The sequence below is a fragment of the Macaca fascicularis genome, chromosome 17 (genome assembly GCF_037993035.2).
Source record: "Macaca fascicularis isolate 582-1 chromosome 17, T2T-MFA8v1.1".
Classification (NCBI taxonomy): Eukaryota; Metazoa; Chordata; class Mammalia; order Primates; family Cercopithecidae; genus Macaca; species Macaca fascicularis.
The window spans coordinates 48537970-48558124 of record NC_088391.1 but is presented as its reverse complement, the minus strand read 5'-3'; positions in this window follow the sequence as shown (position 1 = coordinate 48558124).

Below are 20155 nucleotides of genomic sequence, written 5' to 3'. Positions count from 1 at the left end.
TCTTGTGGAATTGGCAAAGTGATATTTGGAAGCCCATAGAGGGCTATGGTGAAAAAGGAAATATCCTCAGATGAAATCTGGAAAGAAGCTTTCTGAGAAACTGCTTAGTGTTCTGTTAATTCATCTCACAGAGTTACATCTGTGTTTCGAGGATCTCTTTGCTAGCCTTATTTCTGTGGAATCTGAGAACAGATATTTCGGTTCCCTTTGAAGACTTTAGGGCTAAAGGAAATATCCTCCGATAACAAAGAGAAAGAAGCTTTCTGAGAAACTTCTTTGTGATCTGTGAAATCATCTCACAGAGTTACAGCTTTCCCCTCAAGAAACCTTTCGCTAAGACAGTTCTTGTGGAATTGGCAAAGGGATATTTGGAAGCCCATAGAGGCCTATGGTGAAAAAGGAAATATCCTCAGATGAAATCTGGAAAGAAGCTTTCTGAGAAACTGCTCTGTGATGTGTGACTTCCACTCACAGAGTTACATCTGTATTTCGTGGATCTCTTTGCTAGACTTATTTCCGTGGAAACTGAGAACAGATATTTCGGATCCCTTTGAAGGCTATAGGGCCAAAGGAAATATCCTCCGATAACAAAGAGAAAGAAGCTTTCTGAGAAACTTCTTTGTGTTCTGTGAAATCATCTCACAGAGTTACAGCTTTCCCCTCAAGAAGCCTTTCACTAAGAGAGTTCTGGTGGAATTCGCAAAGTGATATTTGGAAGCCCATAGAGGGCTATGGTGAAAAAGGAAATATCCTCAGATGAAATCTGGAAAGAAGCTTTCTGAGAAACTGCTCTGTGATGTTTGACTTCCACTCACAGAGTTACATCTCTATTTCGTGGATCTCTTTGCTAGACTTATTTCTGTGGAATCTGAGAACAGATATTTCGGATCCCTTTGAAGACTATAGGGCCAATGGAAATATTCTCCCATAACAAAGAGAAAGAAGCTTTCAGAGACTTCTTTGTGTTCTGTGAAATCATCTCACAGAGTTACAGCTTTCCCCTCAAGAAGCCTTTCGCTAAGACAGTTCTTGTGGAATTGGCAAAGTGATATTTGGAAGCCCGTAGAGGGCTATGGTGAAAAAGGAAATATTCTCAGATGAAATCTGGAAAGAAGCTTTCTGAGAAACTGCTTAGTGTTCTGTTAATTCATCTCACAGAGTTACATCTGTATTTCGTGGATCTCTTTGGTAGCCTTATTTCTGTGGAATCTGAGAACAGATATTTCGGATCCCTTTGAAGACTATAGGGCCAAAGGAAATATCCTGCCATAACAAAGAGAAAGAAGCTTTCTGAGAAACTTCTTTGTGTTCTGTGAAATCATCTCACAGTGTTACAGCTTTCCCCTCAAGAAGTCTTTCGCTAAGACAGTTCTTGTTGAATTGGCAAAGTGATATTTGGAAGCCCATAGAGGGCTATGGTGAAAAAGGAAATATCCTCAGATGTATTCTGGAAAGAAGCTTTCTGAGAAAGGGCTTAGTGTTCTGTTAATTCATCTCACAGAGTTACATCTGTATTTCGTGGATCTCTTTGCTAGCCTTATTTCTGTGGAATCTGGGAACAGATATTTCGGATCCCTTTGAAGACTACAGGGCCAAAGAAATATCATCCGATAACAAAGAGAAAGAAGCTTTCTGAGAAACTTCTTTGTGTTCTGTGAAATCATCTCACAGAGTTACAGCTTTCCCCTCAAGAAGCCTTTCGCTAAGACAGTTCTTGTGGAATTGGCAAAGGGATATTTGGAAGCCATTAGAGGCCTATGGTGAAAAAGGAAATATCCTCAGATGAAATCTGGAAAGAAGCTTTCTGAGAAACTGCTTAGTGTTCTGTTAATTCATCTCACAGAGTTACATCTGTATTTCGTGGATCTCTTTGCTAGCCTTATTTCTGTGGAATCTGAGAACAGATATTTCGGATCCCTTTGAAGACTATAGGGCCAAAGGAAATATCCTCCGATAACAAAGAGAAAGAAGCTGTCTGAGAAACTTCTTTGTGTTCTGTGAAATCACCTCACAGATTTACAGCTTTCCCCTCAAGAAGCCTTTCGCTAAGACAGTGCTTGTGGAATTGACAAAGGGATATTTGGAAGCCCATAGAGGGTTATGGTGAAAAAGTAAATATCCTTAGATGAAATCTGGAAAGAAGCTTTCTGAGACACTGCTCTGTGATGTGTGACGTCCACTCACAGAGTTACATCTGTATTTCGTGGATCTCTTTGCTAGCCTTATTTCTGTGGAATCTGAGAACAGATATTTCGGATCCCTTTGAAGACTATAGGGCCAAAGGAAATATCCTGCGATAACAAAGAGAAGAAGCTGTCTGAGAAACTTCTTTGTGTTCTGTGAAATCACCTCACAGATTTACAGCTTTCCCCTCAAGAATACTTTCGCTAAGAGAGTTCTTGTGGAATTGGCAAAGGGATATTTGGAAGCCCATAGAGGGTTATGGTGAAAAAGGAAATATCCTCAGATGAAATCTGGAAAGAAGCTTTCTGAGAAACAGCTCTGTGATGTGTGACGTCCACTCACAGAGTTAAATCTGTATTTCGTGGATCTCTTTGCTAGCCTTATTTCTGTGGAATCTGAGAACAGATATTTCGGATCCCTTTGAAGACTATAGGGCCAAAGGAAATATCCTCCGATAACAAAGAGAAAGAAGCTTTCTGAGAAACTTCTTTGTGTTCTGTGAAATCATGTCACAGAGTTACAGCTTGCCCCTCAAGAAGCCTTTCGCTAAGATAGTTCTCGTGGAATTGGCAAAGTGATATTTGGAAGCCCATAGAGGGCTATGGTGAAAAAGGAAATATCGTCAGATGAAATCTGGAAAGAAGCTTTCTGAGAAACTGCTTAGTGTTCTGTTAATTCATCTCACAGAGTTACATCTGTATTTCGTGGATCTCATTGCTAGCCTTATGTCTGTGGAATCTGAGAACAGATATTTCGGATCCCTTTGAAGACTATAGGGCCAAAGGAAATATCGGCCGATAACAAAGAGAAAGAAGCTGTCTGAGAAACATCTTTGTGTTCTGTGATATCATCTCACAGATTTACAGCTTTCCCCTCAAGAAGCCTTTCGCTAAGACAGTTCTTGTGGAATTGGCAAAGGGATATTTGGAAGCTTATAGAGGGTTATGGTGGAAAAGGAAATATCCTCAGATGAAATCTGGAAAGAAGCTTTCTGAGAAACTGCTCTGTGATGTGTGACGTCCACTCACAGAGTTACATCTGTATTTCGTGGATCTCTTTGCTAGCCTTATTTCTGTGGAATCTGAGAAGAGATATTTCGGATCCCTTTGAAGACTATAGGGCCAAAGGAAATATCCTCCGATAACAAAGAGAAAGAAGCTTTCAGAGCAACTTCTTTGTGTTCTGTGAAATCATCTCACAGAGTTACAGCTTTCCCCTCAAGAAGCCTTTCGCTAAGACATTTCTTGTGGAATTGGCAAAGTGATATTTGGAAGCCCATAGAGGGCTATGGTGAAAAAGGAAATATCCTCAGATGAAATCTGGAAAGAAGCTTTCTGAGAAACTGCTCTGTGATGTGTGACTTACACTCACAGAGTTACATCTGTATTTCGTGGATCTCTTTGCTAGCCTCATTTCTGTGGAATCTAACAACAGATATTTCGGATCCCTTTGAAGACTATAGGGCCAAAGGAAATAACCTCCGATAACAAAGAGAAAGAAGCTTTCTGAGAAACTCCTTTGTGTTCTGTGAAATCATCTCACAGAGTTACAGCTTTCCCCTCAAGAAGCCTTTCGCTAAGACAGTTCTTGTGGAATTGGCAAAGGGATATTTGGAAGCCCATAGAGGCCTATCGTGAAAAAGGAAATATCCTCAGATGAAATCTGGAAAGAAGCTTTCTGAGAAACTGCTTGGTGTTCTGTTAATTCATCTCACAGAGTTACATCTGTATTTCGTGGATCTGTTTGATAGCCTTATTTCTGTGGAATCTGAGAACAGATATTTCGGATCCCTTTGAAGTCTATAGGGCCAAAGGAAATATCCTCCCATAGCAAAGAGAAAGAAGCTTTCTGAGAAACTTCTTTGTGTTCTGTGAAATCATCTCACAGTGTTACAGCTTTCCCCTCAAGAAGCCTTTCGCTAAGACAGTTCTTGTTGAATTGGCAAAGTGATATTTGGAAGCCCACGTAGGGCTAAGGTGAAAAAGGAAATATCCTCAGATGAAATCTGGAAAGAAGCTTTCTAAGAAAGTGCTTAGTGATCTGTTAATTCATCTCACAGAGTTACATCTGTATTTCGTGGATCTCTTTGCTAGCCTTATTTCTGTGGAATCTGAGAACAGATATTTCGGATCCCTTTGAAGACTACAGGGCCAAAGGAAATATCCTCCCATAACAAAGAGAAAGAAGCTTTCTGAGAAACTTCTTAGTGTTCCGTGAAATCATCTCACAGTGTTACAGCTTTCCCCTCAAGAAGCCTTCCGCTAAGACAGTTCTTGTTGAATTGGCAAAGTGATATTTGGAAGCCCATGGAGGGATATGGTGAAAAAGAAAATATCCTCAGATGTATTCTGGAAAGAAGCATTCTGAGAAAGTGCTTAGTGTTCTGTTAATTCATCTCACAGAGTTACATCTGTATTTCGTGGATCTCTTTGCTAGCCTTATTTCTGCGGAATCTGCGAACAGATATTTCGGATCCCTTTGAAGACTATAGGGCCAAAGGAAATATCCTCCCATAGCAAAGAGAAAGAAGCTTTCTGAGAGACTTCTTAGTGTTCTGTGAAATCATCTCACAGTGTTACAGCTTACCCCTCAAGAAGCCTTTCGCTAAGACAGTTCTTGTGGAATTGGCAAAGTGATATTTGGAAGACCATGGAGGGCTATGGTGAAAAAGAAATTTCCTCAGATGTATTCTGGAAAGAAGCTTTCTGAGAAACTGCTTAGTGTTCTGTTAATTCATCTCACAGAGTTACATCTGTATTTCGTGGATCTCTTTGCTAGCCTTATTTCTGTGGAATCTGAGAACAGATATTTCGGATCCCTTTGAAGACTACAGGGCCAAAGGAAATATCATCCGATAACAAAGAGAAAGAAGCTTTCTGAGAAACTTCTTTGTGTTCTGTGAAATCATCTCACAGTGTTACAGCTTTCCCCTCAAGAAGCCTTTCGCTAAGACAGTTCTTGTTGAATTGGCAAAGTGATATTTGGAAGCCCATAGAGGGCTATGGTGAAAAAGGAAATATCCTCAGATGAAATCTGGAAAGAAGCTTTCTGAGAAAGTGCTTAGTGTTCTGTTAATTCATCTCACAGAGTTACATGTGTATTTCGAGGATCTCTTTGCTAGCCTTATTTCTGTGGAATCTGAGAACAGATATTTCGGATCCCTTTGAAGACTGTAGGGCCAAAGGAAATATCCTCCGATAACAAAGAGAAAGAAGGTTTTTGAGAAAGTTCTCTGTGTTCTGTGAAATCATCTCACAGAGTTACAGCTTTCCCCTCAAGAAGCCTTTCGCTAAGACACTTCTTGTTGAATTCGCAAAGTGATACTTGGAAGCCCATAGAGGGCTATGGTGAAAAAGGAAATATCCTCAGATGAAATCTGGAAAGAAGCTTTCTGAGAAACTGCTTAGTGATCTGTTAATTCATCTCACAGAGTTACATCTGTATTTTGTAGATCTCCTTGCTAGCCTTATTTCTGTGGAATCTGAGAACAGATATTTCGGAACCCTTTGAAGACTATAGGGCCAACGTAAATATCCTCCGATAACAAAGAGAAAGAAGCTTTCTGAGAAACTTCTTTTTGTTCTCTGAAATCACCTCACAGATTTACAGCTTTCCCTTCAAGAAGCCTTTCGCTAAGACAGTTCTTGTGGAATTGGCAAAGGGATATTCGGAAGCCCATAGAGGGTTATGGTGAAAAAGGAAATATCCTCAGATGAAATCTGGAAAGAAGCTTTCTGAGAAACTGCTCTGTGATGTGTGACGTCCACTCACAGAGTTACATCTGTATTTCGTGGATCTCTTTCCTAGCCTTATTTCTGTGGAATCTGAGAACAGATATTTCGGATCCCTTTGAAGACTATAGGGCCAAAGGAAATATCCTCCGATAACAAAGAGAAAGAAGCATTCTGAGAAACTTCTTTCTGTTCTGTGAAATCATCTCACAGAGTTACAGCTTTCCCCTCAAGAAGCCTTTCGCTAAGACAGTTCTTGTGGAATTGGCAAAGGGATATTTGGAATCCCATAGAGGCCTATGGTGAAAAAGGAAATATCCTCAGATGAAATCTGGAAAGAAGCTTTCTGAGAAAGTGCTTAGTGTTCTGTTAATTCATCTCACAGCGTTACATCTGTATTTCGTGGATCTCTTTGCTAGCCTTATTTCTGTGGAATCTGAGAACAGATATTTCGGATCCCTTTGAAGACTACAGGGCCAAAGGAAGTATCATCCGATAACAAAGAGAAAGAAGCTTTCTGAGAAACTTCTTTGTGTTCTGTGAAATCATCTCACAGTGTTACAGCTTTCCCCTCAAGAAGCCTTTCGCTAAGACAGTTCTTGTTGAATTGGCAAAGTGATATTTTGAAGCCCACGTAGGGCTATGGTGAAAAAGGAAATATCCTCAGATGAAATCTGGAAAGAAGCTTTCTAAGAAAGTGCTTAGTGATCTGTTAATTCATCTCACAGAGTTACATCTGTATTTCGTGGATCTCTTAGCTAGCCTTATTTCTGTGGAATCTGAGAACAGATATTTCGGATCCCTTTGAAGACTATAGGGCCAAAGGAAATGTCCTCCGATAACAAAGAGAAAGAAGCTTTCTGAGAAACTTCTTTGTGTTCTGTGATATCATCTCACAGATTTACAGCTTTCCCCTCAAGAAGCCTTTCGCTAAGACAGTTCTTGTGGAATGGGCAAAGGGATATTTGGAAGCCCATAGAGGGTTATGGTGAAAAAGGAAATATCCTCAGATGAAATCTGGAAAGAAGCTTTCTGAGAAACTGCTCTGTGATGTGTGACTTCCACTCACAGAGTTACATCTGTATTTCGTGGATCTCTTTGCTAGCCTTATTTCTGTGGAATCTGAGAACAGATATTTCGGATCCCTTTGAAGACTATAGGGCCAAAGGAAATATCCTCCGATAACAAAGGGAAAGAAGCTTTCTGAGAAACTTCTTTGTGTTCTGTGAAATCATCTCACAGAGTTACAGCTTTCCCCTCAAGAAGCCTTTCGCTAAGACAGTTCTTGTGGAATTGGCAAAGTGATATTTGGAAGCCCATAGAGGGCTATGGTGAAAAAGGAAATATCCTCAGATGAAATCTGGAAAGAAGCTTTCTGAGAAAGTGCTTAGTGTTCTGTTAATTCATCTCACAGAGTTACATCAGTATTTCGTGGATCTCTTTGCTAGCTTTATTTCTGTGGAATATGAGAACAGATATTTCGGATCCCTTTGAAGACTTTAGGGCCAAAGGAAATATCCTCCGATAACAAAGAGAAAGAAGCTTTCTGAGAAACTTCTTTGTGTTCTGTGAAATCATCTCACCGTGTTACAGCTTTCCCCTCAAGAAGCCTTTCGCTAAGACAGTTCTTATTGAATTGGCAAAGTGATATTTGGAAGCCCATAGAGGGATATGGTGAAAAAGGAAATATCCTCAGATGAAATGTGGAAAGAAGCTTTTTGAGAAAGTGCTTAGTGTTCTGTTAATTCATCTCACAAAGTTACATCTGTATTTCGTGGATCTCTTTGCTAGCCTTATTTCTGTGGAATCTGAGAACAGATATTTCGGATCCCTTTGAATACTATAGGGCCAAAGGAAATATCCTCCGATATAAAAAGAGAAAGAAGCTTTCTGAGAAACTTCTTTGTGTTCTGTGAAATCATCTCACAGAGTTACAGCTTTCCCCTCAAGAAGCCATTCGCTAAGACAGTTCTTGTGGAATTGGCAAAGGGATATTTGGAAGCCCATAGAGGGCTATGCTGAAAAAGAAAATATCGTCAGATGAAATCTGGAAAGAAGCTTTCTGAGAAATTGCTTAGTGTTCTGTTAATTCATCTCACAGAGTTACATCTGTATTTCGTGGATCTCTTTGCTAGCCTTATTTCTGTGGAATCTGAGAACCGATATTTCGGATCCCTTTGAAGACTATAGGGCCAAAGGAAATATCCTCCCACAACAAAGAGAAAGAAGCTTTCTGAGAAACTTCTTTGTGTTCTGTGATATCATCTCACAGATTTACAGCTTTCCCCTCAAGAAGCCTTTCGCTAAGACCGTTCTTGTGGAATTGGCAAAGTGATATTTGGAAGCCACTAGAGGGCTATGGTGAAAAAGGAAATATCCTCAGATGAAATCTGGAAAGAAGCTTTTTGAGAAAGTGCTTAGTGTTCTGTTAATTCATCTCACAAAGTTACATCTGTATTTCGTGGATCTCTTTGCGAGCCTTATTTCTGTGGAATCTGAGAACAGATATTTCGGATCCCTTTGAATACTATAGGGCCAAAGGAAATATCCTCCGATATAAAAAGAGAAAGAAGCTTTCTGAGAAACTTCTTTGTGTTCTGTGAAATCATCTCACAGAGTTACAGCTTTCCCCTCAAGAAGCCATTCGCTAAGACAGTTCTTGTGGAATTGGCAAAGGGATATTTGAAGCCCATAGAGGGCTATGCTGAAAAAGACAATATCGTCAGATGAAATCTGGAAAGAAGCTTTCTGAGAAATTGCTTAGTGTTCTGTTAATTCATCTCACAGAGTTACATCTGTATTTCGTGGATCTCTTTGCTAGCCTTATTTCTGTGGAATCTGAGAACCGATATTTCGGATCCCTTTGAAGACTATAGGGCCAAAGGAAATATCCTCCCACAACAAAGAGAAAGAAGCTTTCTGAGAAACTTCTTTGTGTTCTGTGATATCATCTCACAGATTTACAGCTTTCCCCTCAAGAAGCCTTTCGCTAAGACAGTTCTTGTGGAACTGGCAAAGGGATATTTGGAAGCCATTAGAGGCCTATGGTGAAAAAGGAAATATCCTCAGATGAAATCTGGAAAGAAGCTTTCTGAGAAACTGCTTAGTGTTCTGTTAATTCATCTCACAGAGTTACATCTGTATTTCGTGGATCTCTTTGCTAGCCTTATTTCTGTGGAATCTGAGAACAGATATTTCGGATCCCTTTGAACACTATAGGGCCAAAGGAAATGTGGTCCGATAAAAAAAAGAAAGAAGCTTTCTGAGAAACTTCTTTGTGTTCTGTGATATCATCTCACAGATTTACAGCTTTCCCCTCAAGAAGCCTTTCGCTAAGACAGTTCTTGTGGAATTGGCAAAGGGATATTTGGAAACCCTTAGAGGGTTATGGTGAAAAAGGAAATATCCTCAGATTAAATCTGGAAAGAAGCTTTCTGAGAAACTGCTCTGTGATGTGTGACGTCCCCTCACAGAGTTACATCTGTATTTCGTGCATCTCTTTGCTAGCCTTATTTCTGTGGAATCTGAGAACAGATATTTCGGATCCCTTTGAAGACTATAGGGCCAAAGGAAATATCCTCCGATAACAAAGAGGAAGAAGCTTTCTGAGAAACTTCTTTGTGTTCTGTGAAATCATCTCACGGAGTTACAGCTTTCCCCTCAAGAAGCCTTTCGCTAAGACAGTTCTTGTGGACATGGCAAAGTGATATTTGGAAGCCCTTAGAGGGCTATGGTGAAAAAGGAAATATCCTCAGATGAAATCTGGAAAGAAGCTTTCTGAGAAACTGGTCTGTGATGTGTGGCGTTCACTCACAGAGTTACATCTGTATTTCGTGGATCTCTTTGCTAGCCTTATTTCTGTGGAATCTGAGAACAGATATTTCGGATCCCTTTGAAGACTATAGGGCCAAAGGAAATATCCTGCGATAATAAAGAGAAAGAAGCTTTCTGAGAAACTTCTTTGTGTTCTGTGAAATCATCTCACAGAGTTACAGCTTTCGCCTCAATAAGCCTTTCGCTAAGACAGTTCTTGTGGAATTGGCAAAGGGATATTTGGAAGCCCATAGAGGGCTATGGTGAAAAAGGAAATATCCTCAGATGAAATTTGGAAAGAAGCTTTCTGAGAACTGCTCTGTGATGGGTGACTTCCACTCACAGAGTAACATCTGTATTTCGTGAATCTCTTTGCTAGACTTATTTCTGTGGAATCTGAGAACAGATATTTCGGATCCCTTTGAAGACTATAGGGCCAAAGGAAATATCATCCGATAACAAAGAGAAAGAAGCTTTCTGAGAAACTTCTTTGTGTTCAGTGAAATCATCTCACAGAGTTACAGCTTTCCCCTCAAGAAGCCTTTCGCTATGACAGTTCTTGTGGAATTGGCAAAGTGATATTTGGAAGCCCATAGAGGGCTATGGTGAAAAAGGAAATATCCTCAGATGAAATCTGGAAAGAAGCTTTCTGAGAAACTGCTTGGTGTTCTGTTAATTCATCTCACAGAGTTACATCTGTATTTCGTGGATCTCTTTGCTAGCCTTATTTCTGTGGAATCTGAGAACAGATATTTCGGATCCCTTTGAAGACTATAGGGCCAAAGGAAATATCGTCCGATAACAAAGAGAAAGAAGCATTCTGAGAAACTTCTTTGTGTTCTGTGATATCATCTCACAGATTTACAGCTTTCCCCTCAAGAAGCTTTTCGCTAAGACAGTTCTTGTGGAATTGGCAAAGGGATATTTGGAAGCCCAAAGAGGGTTATGGTGAAAAAGGAAATATCCTCTGATGAAATCTGGAAAGAAGCTTTCTGAGAAACTGCTCTGTGATGTGTGACGTCCACTCACAGAGTTACATCTGTATTTCGTGGATCTCTTTGCTAGTCTTATTTCTGTGGAATCTGAGAACAGATATTTCGGATCCCTTTGAAGACTATAGGGCCAAAGGAAATATCCTCCGATAACAAAGAGAAAGAAGCTTTCTGAGAAACTTCTTTGTGTTCTGTGAAATCATCTCACAGAGTTACAGCTTTCCCTTCAAGAAGCCTTTCGCTAAGACAGTTCTGGTGGAATTGGCAAAGGGATATTTGGAAGCCCATAGAGACCTATGCTGAAAAAGGAAATATCCTCAGATGAAATCTAGAAAGAAGCTTTCTGAGAAACTGCACTGTGATGTGTGACTTCCACTCAGAGATGTACATCTGTATTTCGTGGATCTCTTTGCTAGCCTTATTTCTGTGGAATCTGAGAACAGATATTTCGGATCCCTTTGAAGACAATAGGGCCAAAGGAAATATCCTCCGATAACAAAGAGAAAGAAGCTTTCTGAGAAACTTCTTTGTGTTCTGTGAAATCATCTCACAGAGTTACAGCTTTCCCTTCAAGAAGCCTTTCGCTAAGACAGTTCTTGTGGAATTGGCAAAGTGTATTTGCAAGCCCATAGAGGGCTATGGTGAAAAAGGAAATATCCTCAGATGAAATCTGGAAAGAAGCTTTCTGAGAAACTGCTCTGTGATGTGTGACGTCCACTCAGAGAGTTTCATCTGTATTTCGTGGATCTCTTTGCTAGCCTTATTTCTGTGGAATCTGAGAACAGATATTTCGGATCCCTTTGAAGACTATAGGGCCAAAGGAAATATCCTCCGATATAAAAAGAGAAAGAAGCTTTCTGAGAAACTTCTTTGTGTTCTGTGAAATCATCTCACAGAGTTACAGCTTTCCCCTCAAGAAGCCTTTCGCTAAGACAGTTCTTGTGGACATGGCAAAGTGATATTTGGAAGCCCATAGAGGGCTACGGTGAAAAAGGAAATATCCTCAGATGAAATCTGGAAAGAAACTTTCTGAGAAACTGCTTAGTGTTCTGTTAATTCATCTCACAAAGTTACATCTGTATTTCGTGGATCTCTTTGCTAGCCTTATTTCTGTGGAATCTGAGAACAGATAATTCGGATCCCTTTGAAGATTATAGGGCCAAAGGAAATATCCTCCGATAACAAAGAGAAAGACGCTTTTTGAGAAAGTTCTCTGTGTTCTGTGAAATCATCTCACAGAGTTACAGCTTTCCCCTCAAGAAGCCTTTCGCTAAGACAGTTCTTGTGGAATTGGCAAAGTGATATTTGGAAGCCCATAGAGGGCTATGGAGAAAAAGGAAATATCCTAAGATGAAATCTGGAAAGAAGCTTTCTGAGAAACTGCTCTGTGATGTGTGACTTCCACTCACAGAGTTACATCTGTATTTCGTGGATCTGTTTGCTAGCCTTATTTCTGTAGAATCTGAGAACAGATATTTCGGATCCCTTTGAAGTCTATAGGGCCAAAGGAAATATCCTCCGATAACAAAGAGAAAGAAGCTTTCTGAGAAACTTCTTTGTGTTCTGTGAAATCATCTCACAGAGTTACAGCTTTCCCCTCAAGAAGACTTTCGCTGCGAGAGTTCTGGTGGAATTGGCAAAGTGATATTTGGAAGCCCATAGAGGGCTATGGTGAAAAAGGAAATATCCTCAGATGAAATCTGGAAAGAAGCTTTCTGAGAAACTGCTCTGTGATGTTTGACTTCCACTCACAGAGTTACATCTGTATTTCGTGGATCTCTTTGCTAGCCTTATTTCTGTGGAATCTGAGAACAGATATTTCGGATCCCTTTGAAGACTATAGGGCCAAAGGAAATATCCTCCGATAACAAAGAGAAAGAAGCTTTCTGAAAAACTTCTTTGTTTTCTGTGAAATCATCTCACAGAGTTACAGCTTTCCCCTCAAGAAGCCCTTCGCTAAGACAGTTCTTGTGGAATTGGCAACGTGATATTTGGAAGCCCATAGAGGGCTATGGTGAAAAAGGAAATATCCTCAGATGAAATATGGATAGAAGCTTTCTGAGAAACTGCTTAGTGTTGTGTTAATTCATCTCACAGAGTTACATCTGTATTTCGTGGATCTCTTTGCTAGCCTTATTTCTGTGCAATCTGAGAACAGATATTTCGGATCACTTTGAAGACTATAGGGCCAAAGGAAATACCCTCCGATAACAAAGAGAAAGAAGCTTTCTGAGAAACTTCTTTGTGTTCTGTGTAATCATCTCACAGTGTTACAGCTTTCCCCTCAAGAAGCCTTTCGCTAAGACAGTTCTTGTGGAATTGGCAAAGTGATATTTGGAAGCCCATAGAGGGCTATGGTGAAAAAGGAAATATCCTCAGATGAAATCTGGAAAGAAGCTTTCTGAGAAACTGCTTAGTGTTCTGTTAATTCATCTCACAGAGTTACATCTGTGTTTCGAGGATCTCTTTGCTAGCCTTATTTCTGTGGAATCTGAGAGCAGATATTTCGGTTCCCTTTGAAGACTTTAGGTCTAAAGGAAATATCCTCCGATAACAAAGAGAAAGAATCTTTCTGAGAAACTTCTTTGTGATCTGTGAAATCATCTCACAGAGTTACAGCTTTCCCCTCAAGAAGCCTTTCGCTAAGACAGTTCTTGTGGAATTGGCAAAGGGATATTTGGAAGCCCATAGAGGCCTATGGTGAAAAAGGAAATATCCTCAGATGAAATCTGGAAAGAAGTTTTCTGAGAAACTACTCTGTGATGTGTGACTTCCACTCACAGAGTTACATCTGTATTTCGTGGATCTCTTTGCTAGACTTATTTCTGTGGAAACTGAGAACAGATATTTCGGATCCCTTTCAAGACTATAGGGCCAAAGGAAATATCCTCCGATAACAAAGAGAAAGAAGCTTTCTGAGAAACTTCTTTGTGTTCTGTGAAATCATCTCACAGAGTTACAGCTTTCCTTTCAAGAAGCCTTTCGCTAAGAGAGTTCTGGTGGAATTGGCAAAGTGATATTTGGAAGCCCATAGAGGCCTATGGTGAAAAAGGAAATATCCTCAGATGAAATTTGGAAAGAAGCTTTCTGAGAAACTGCTCTGTAATGGGTGACTCCCACTCACAGAGTAACATCTGTATTTCGTGAATCTCTTTGCTAGCCTTATTTTTGTGGAATCTGAGAACAGATATTTCGGATCCCTTTGAAGACTATAGGGCCAAAGGAAATATCCTCCGATAACAAAGAGAAAGATGCTTTCTGTGAAACTTCTTTGTGTTCTGTTAAACCATCTCACAGAGTTACAGCTTTCCCCTCAAGAAGCCTTTCGCTAAGACAGTTCTTGTGGAATTGGCAAAGGGATATTTGGAAGCCATTCGAGGCCTATGGTGAAAAAGGAAATATCCTCAGATGAAATCTGGAAAGAAGCTTTCTGAGAAAATGCTTAGTGTTCTGTTAATTCATCTCACAGAGTTACATCTGTATTTCGTGGATCTCTTTGCTAGCCTTATTTCTGTGGAATCTGAGAACAGATATTTCGGATCCCTTTGAAGACTATAGGGCCAAAGGAAATATCCTCCGATAACAAAGAGAAAGAAGCTTTCTGAGAAACTTCTTTGTGTTCTGTGAAATCATCTCACGGAGTTACAGCTTTCCCCTCAAGAAGCCTTTCACTAAGACAGTTCTTGTGGACATGGCAAAGTGATATTTGGAAGCCCTTAGAGGGCTATGGTGAAAAAGGAAATATCCTCAGATGAAATCTGGAAAGAAGTTTTCTGAGAAACTGCTTAGTGTTCTGTCAATTCATCTCACAGAGTTACATCTGTATTTCGTGGATCTCTTTGCTAGCCTTATTTCTGTGGAATCTAAGAACAGATATTTCGGATCCCTTTGAAGACTATAGGGCCAAAGGAAATATCCTCCGATAACAAAGAGAAAGAAGCTTTCTGAGAAACTTCTTTGTGTTCTGTGAAATCATGTCACAGATTTACAGCTTTCCCCTCAAGAAGCCTTTCGCTAAGACAGTTCTTGTGGAATTGGCAAAGGGATATTTGGAAGCCCATAGAGGGTTACGGTGAAAAAGGAAATATCCTCAGATGAAATCTGGAAAGAAGCTTTCTGAGAAACTGGTCTGTGATGTGTGGCGTTCACTCACAGAGTTACATCTGTATTTCGTGGATCTCTTTGCTAGCCTTATTTCTGTGGAATCTGAGAACAGATATTTCGGATCCCTTTGAAGACTCTAGGGCCAAAGGAAATATCCTCCGATAACAAAGAGAAAGAAGCTTTCTGAGAAACTTCTTTGTGTTCTGTGATATCATCTCACAGAATTACAGCTTTCCTCTCAAGAAGCTTTTCGCTAAGACAGTTCTTGTGGAATTGGCAAAGGGATATTTGGAAGCCCAAAGAGGGTTATGGTGAAAAAGGAAATATCCTCTGATGAAATCTGGAAAGAAGCTTTCTGAGAAACTGCTGTGTGATGTGTGACGTCCACTCACAGAGTTACATCTGTATTTCGTGGATCTCTTTGCTAGTCTTATTTCTGTGGAATCTGAGAACAGATATTTCGGATCCCTTTGAAGACTATAGGGCCAAAGGAAATATCCTCCGATAACAAAGAGAAAGAAGCTTTCTGAGAAACTTCTTTGTGTTCTGTGAAACCATCTCACAGAGTTACAGCTTTCCCCTCAAGAAGCCTTTCGCTAAGACAGTTCTGGTGGAATTTGCAAAGGGATTATTGGAAGCCCATAGAGGCCTATGCTGAAATAGGAAATATCCTCAGATGAAATCTGGAAAGAAGCTTTCTGAGAAACTGCTCTGTGATGTGTGACTTCCACTCAGAGAGTTACATCTGTATTTCGTGGATCTCTTTGCTAGCCTTATTTCTGTGGAATCTGAGAACAGATATTTCGGATCCCTTTGAAGACTATAGGGCCAAAGGAAATATCCTCCGATAACAAAGAGAAAGAAGCTTTCTGAGAAACTTCTTTGTGTTCTGTCCAATCATCTCACAGAGTTACAGCTTTCCCCTGAAGAAGCCTTTCGATAACACAGTTCTTGTGGAATTGGCAAAGGGATATTTGGAAGCCCATAGAGGCCTATGGTGAAAAAGGAAATATCCTCAGATGAAATCTGGAAAGAAGCTTTCTGAGAAACTGCTCTGTGATGGTGAGTTCCACTCAGAGAGTTTCATCTGTATTTCGTAGATCTCTTTGCTAGCCTTATTTCTGTGGAATCTGAGAACAGATTTTTCGGATCCCTTTAAAGACTATAGGGCCAAAGGAAATATCCTCCGATATAAAAAGAGAAAGAAGCTTTCTGAGAAACTTCTTTGTGTTCTGTGAAATCATCTCACAGAGTTACAGCTTTCCCCTCAAGAAGCCTTTCGCTAAGACAGTTCTTGTGGAATTGGCAAAGGGATATTTGGAAGCCTATAGAGGGCTACGGTGAAAAAGGAATATTCTCAGATGAAATCTGGAAAAAAGCTTTCTGAGAAACTGCTTAGTGTTCTGTTAATTCATCTCACAGAGTTACATCTGTATTTCGAGGATCTCTTTGCTAGCCTTATTTCTGTGGAATCTGAGAACAGATATTTCTGTTCCCTTTAAAGACTATAGGGCTAAAGGAAATATCCTCCGATAACAAAGAGAAAGAAGCTTTCTGAGAAACTTCTTTCTGTTCTGTGAAATCATCTCACAGAGTTACAGCTTTCCCCTCAAGAAGCCTTTCGCTAAGACAATTCTTGTGGAATTGGCAAAGGGATATTTGGAAGCCCATAGACGCCTATGGTGAAAAAGGAAATATCCTCAGATGAAATCTGGAAAGAAGCTTTCTGAGAAACTGCTCTGTCATGGGTGACTTCCACTCACATAGTTACATCTGTATTTAGTGGATCTCTTTGCTAGACTTATTTCTGTGGAATCTGAGAACAGATATTTCGGATCCCTTTGAAGACTATAGGGAAAAAGGAAATATCCTCCGATAACAAAGAGAAAGAAGCTTTCTGAAAAACTTCTTTGTTTTCTGTGAAATCATCTCACAGAGTTACAGCTTTTCCCTCAAGAAGCCTTTCGCTAAGGCAGTTTTTGTGGAATTGGCAACGTGATATTTGGAAGCCCATAGAGGGCTATGGTGAAAAAGGAAATATCCTCAGATGAAATCTGGATAGAAGCTTTCTGAGAAACTGCTTAGTGTTCTGTTAATTCATCTCACAGAGTTACATCTGTATTTCGTGGATCTCTTTGCTAGCCTTATTTCTGTGCAATCTGAGAACAGATATTTCGAATCCCTTTGAAGACTATAGGGCCAAAGGAAATATCCTCCGATAACAAAGAGAAAGAAGCTTTCTGAGAAACTTCTTTGTGTTCTGTGAAATCATCTCACAGTGTTACAGCTTTCCCCTCAAGAAGCCTTTCGCTAAGACAGTTCTTTTGGAATTGGCAAAGTGATATTTGGAAGCCCATAGACGGCTATGGTGAAAAAGGAAAAATCTCAGATGAAATCTGGAAAGAAACTTTCTGAGAAACTGCTTAGTGTCCTGTTAATTCATCTCACAGAGTTACATCTGTGTTTCGAGGATCTCTTTGCTAGCCTTATTTCTGTGGAATCTGAGAACAGATATTTCGGTTCCCTTTGAAGACTTTAGGGCTAAAGGAAATATCCTCCGATAACAAAGAGAAAGAAGCTTTCTGAGAAACTTCTTTGTGATCTGTGAAATCATCTCACAGAGTTACAGCTTTCCCCTCAAGAAGCCTTTCGCTAAGACAGTTCTTGTGGAATTGGCAAAGTGATATTTGGAAGCCCCTAGAGGGCTATGGAGAAAAAGGAAATATCCTAAGATGAAATCTGGAAAGAAGCTTTCTGAGAAACTGCTCTGTGATGTGTGACTTCCACTCACAGAGTTACATCTGTATTTCGTGGATCTGTTTGCTAGCCTTATTTCTGTAGAATCTGAGAACAGATATTTCGGATCCCTTTGAAGTCTATAGGGCCAAAGGAAATATCCTCCGATAACAAAGAGAAAGAAGCTTTCTGAGAAACTTCTTTGTGTTCTGTGAAATCATCTCACAGAGTTACAGCTTTCCCCTCAAGAAGACTTTCGCTGCGAGAGTTCTGGTGGAATTGGCAAAGTGATATTTGGAAGCCCATAGAGGGCTATGGTGAAAAAGGAAATATCCTCAGATGAAATCTGGAAAGAAGCTTTCTGAGAAACTGCTCTGTGATGTTTGACTTCCACTCACAGAGTTACATCTGTATTTCGTGGATCTCTTTGCTAGCCTTATTTCTGTGGAATCTGAGAACAGATATTTCGGATCCCTTTGAAGACTATAGGGCCAAAGGAAATATCCTCCGATATAAAAGAGAAAGAAGCTTTCTGAGAAACTTCTTTGTGTTCTGTGAAATCATCTCACAGAGTTACAGCTTTCCCCTCAAGAAGCCTTTCGCTAAGACAGTTCTTGTGGAATTGGCAAAGGGATATTTGGAAGCCCATAGAGGGCTACGGTGAAAAAGGAATATTCTCAGATGAAATCTGGAAAAAAGCTTTCTGAGAAACTGCTTAGTGTTCTGTTAATTCATCTCACAGAGTTACATCTGTATTTCGAGGATCTCTTTGCTAGCCTTATTTCTGTGGAATCTGAGAACAGATATTTCTGTTCCCTTTAAAGACTATAGGGCTAAAGGAAATATCCTCCGATAACAAAGAGAAAGAAGCTTTCTGAGAAACTTCTTTGTGTTCTGTGAAATCATCTCACAGAGTTACAGCTTTCCCCTCAAGAAGCCTTTCACTAAGACAGTTCTTGTGGAATTGGCAAAGGGATATTTGGAAGCCCATAGACGCCTATGGTGAAAAAGGAAATATCCTCAGATGAAATCTGGAAAGAAGCTTTCTGAGAAACTGCTCTGTCATGTGTCACTTCCACTCACATAGTTACATCTGTATTTAGTGGATCTCTTTGCTAGACTTATTTCTGTGGAATCTGAGAACAGATATTTCGGATCCCTTTGAAGACTATAGGGCCAAAGGAAATATCCTCCGATAACAAAGAGAAAGAAGCTTTCTGAAAAACTTCTTTGTTTTCTGTGAAATCATCTCACAGAGTTACAGCTTTCCCCTCAAGAAGCCCTTCGCTAAGACAGTTCTTGTGGAATTGGCAACGTGATATTTGGAAGCCCATAGAGGGCTATGGTGAAAAAGGAAATATCCTCAGATGAAATATGGATAGAAGCTTTCTGAGAAACTGCTTAGTGTTGTGTTAATTCATCTCACAGAGTTACATCTGTATTTCGTGGATCTCTTTGCTAGCCTTATTTCTGTGCAATCTGAGAACAGATATTTCGGATCACTTTGAAGACTATAGGGCCAAAGGAAATACCCTCCGATAACAAAGAGAAAGAAGCTTTCTGAGAAACTTCTTTGTGTTCTGTGTAATCATCTCACAGTGTTACAGCTTTCCCCTCAAGAAGCCTTTCGCTAAGACAGTTCTTGTGGAATTGGCAAAGTGATATTTGGAAGCCCATAGAGGGCTATGGTGAAAAAGGAAATATCCTCAGATGAAATCTGGAAAGAAGCTTTCTGAGAAACTGCTTAGTGTTCTGTTAATTCATCTCACAGAGTTACATCTGTGTTTCGAGGATCTCTTTGCTAGCCTTATTTCTGTGGAATCTGAGAGCAGATATTTCGGTTCCCTTTGAAGACTTTAGGTCTAAAGGAAATATCCTCCGATAACAAAGAGAAAGAATCTTTCTGAGAAACTTCTTTGTGATCTGTGAAATCATCTCACAGAGTTACAGCTTTCCCCTCAAGAAGCCTTTCGCTAAGACAGTTCTTGTGGAATTGGCAAAGGGATATTTGGAAGCCCATAGAGGCCTATGGTGAAAAAGGAAATATCCTCAGATGAAATCTGGAAAGAAGTTTTCTGAGAAACTACTCTGTGATGTGTGACTTCCACTCACAGAGTTACATCTGTATTTCGTGGATCTCTTTGCTAGACTTATTTCTGTGGAAACTGAGAACAGATATTTCGGATCCCTTTCAAGACTATAGGGCCAAAGGAAATATCCTCCGATAACAAAGAGAAAGAAGCTTTCTGAGAAACTTCTTTGTGTTCTGTGAAATCATCTCACAGAGTTACAGCTTTCCTTTCAAGAAGCCTTTCGCTAAGAGAGTTCTGGTGGAATTGGCAAAGTGATATTTGGAAGCCCATAGAGGCCTATGGTGAAAAAGGAAATATCCTCAGATGAAATTTGGAAAGAAGCTTTCTGAGAAACTGCTCTGTAATGGGTGACTCCCACTCACAGAGTAACATCTGTATTTCGTGAATCTCTTTGCTAGCCTTATTTTTGTGGAATCTGAGAACAGATATTTCGGATCCCTTTGAAGACTATGGGGCCAAAGGAAATATCCTCCGATAACAAAGAGAAAGATGCTTTCTGTGA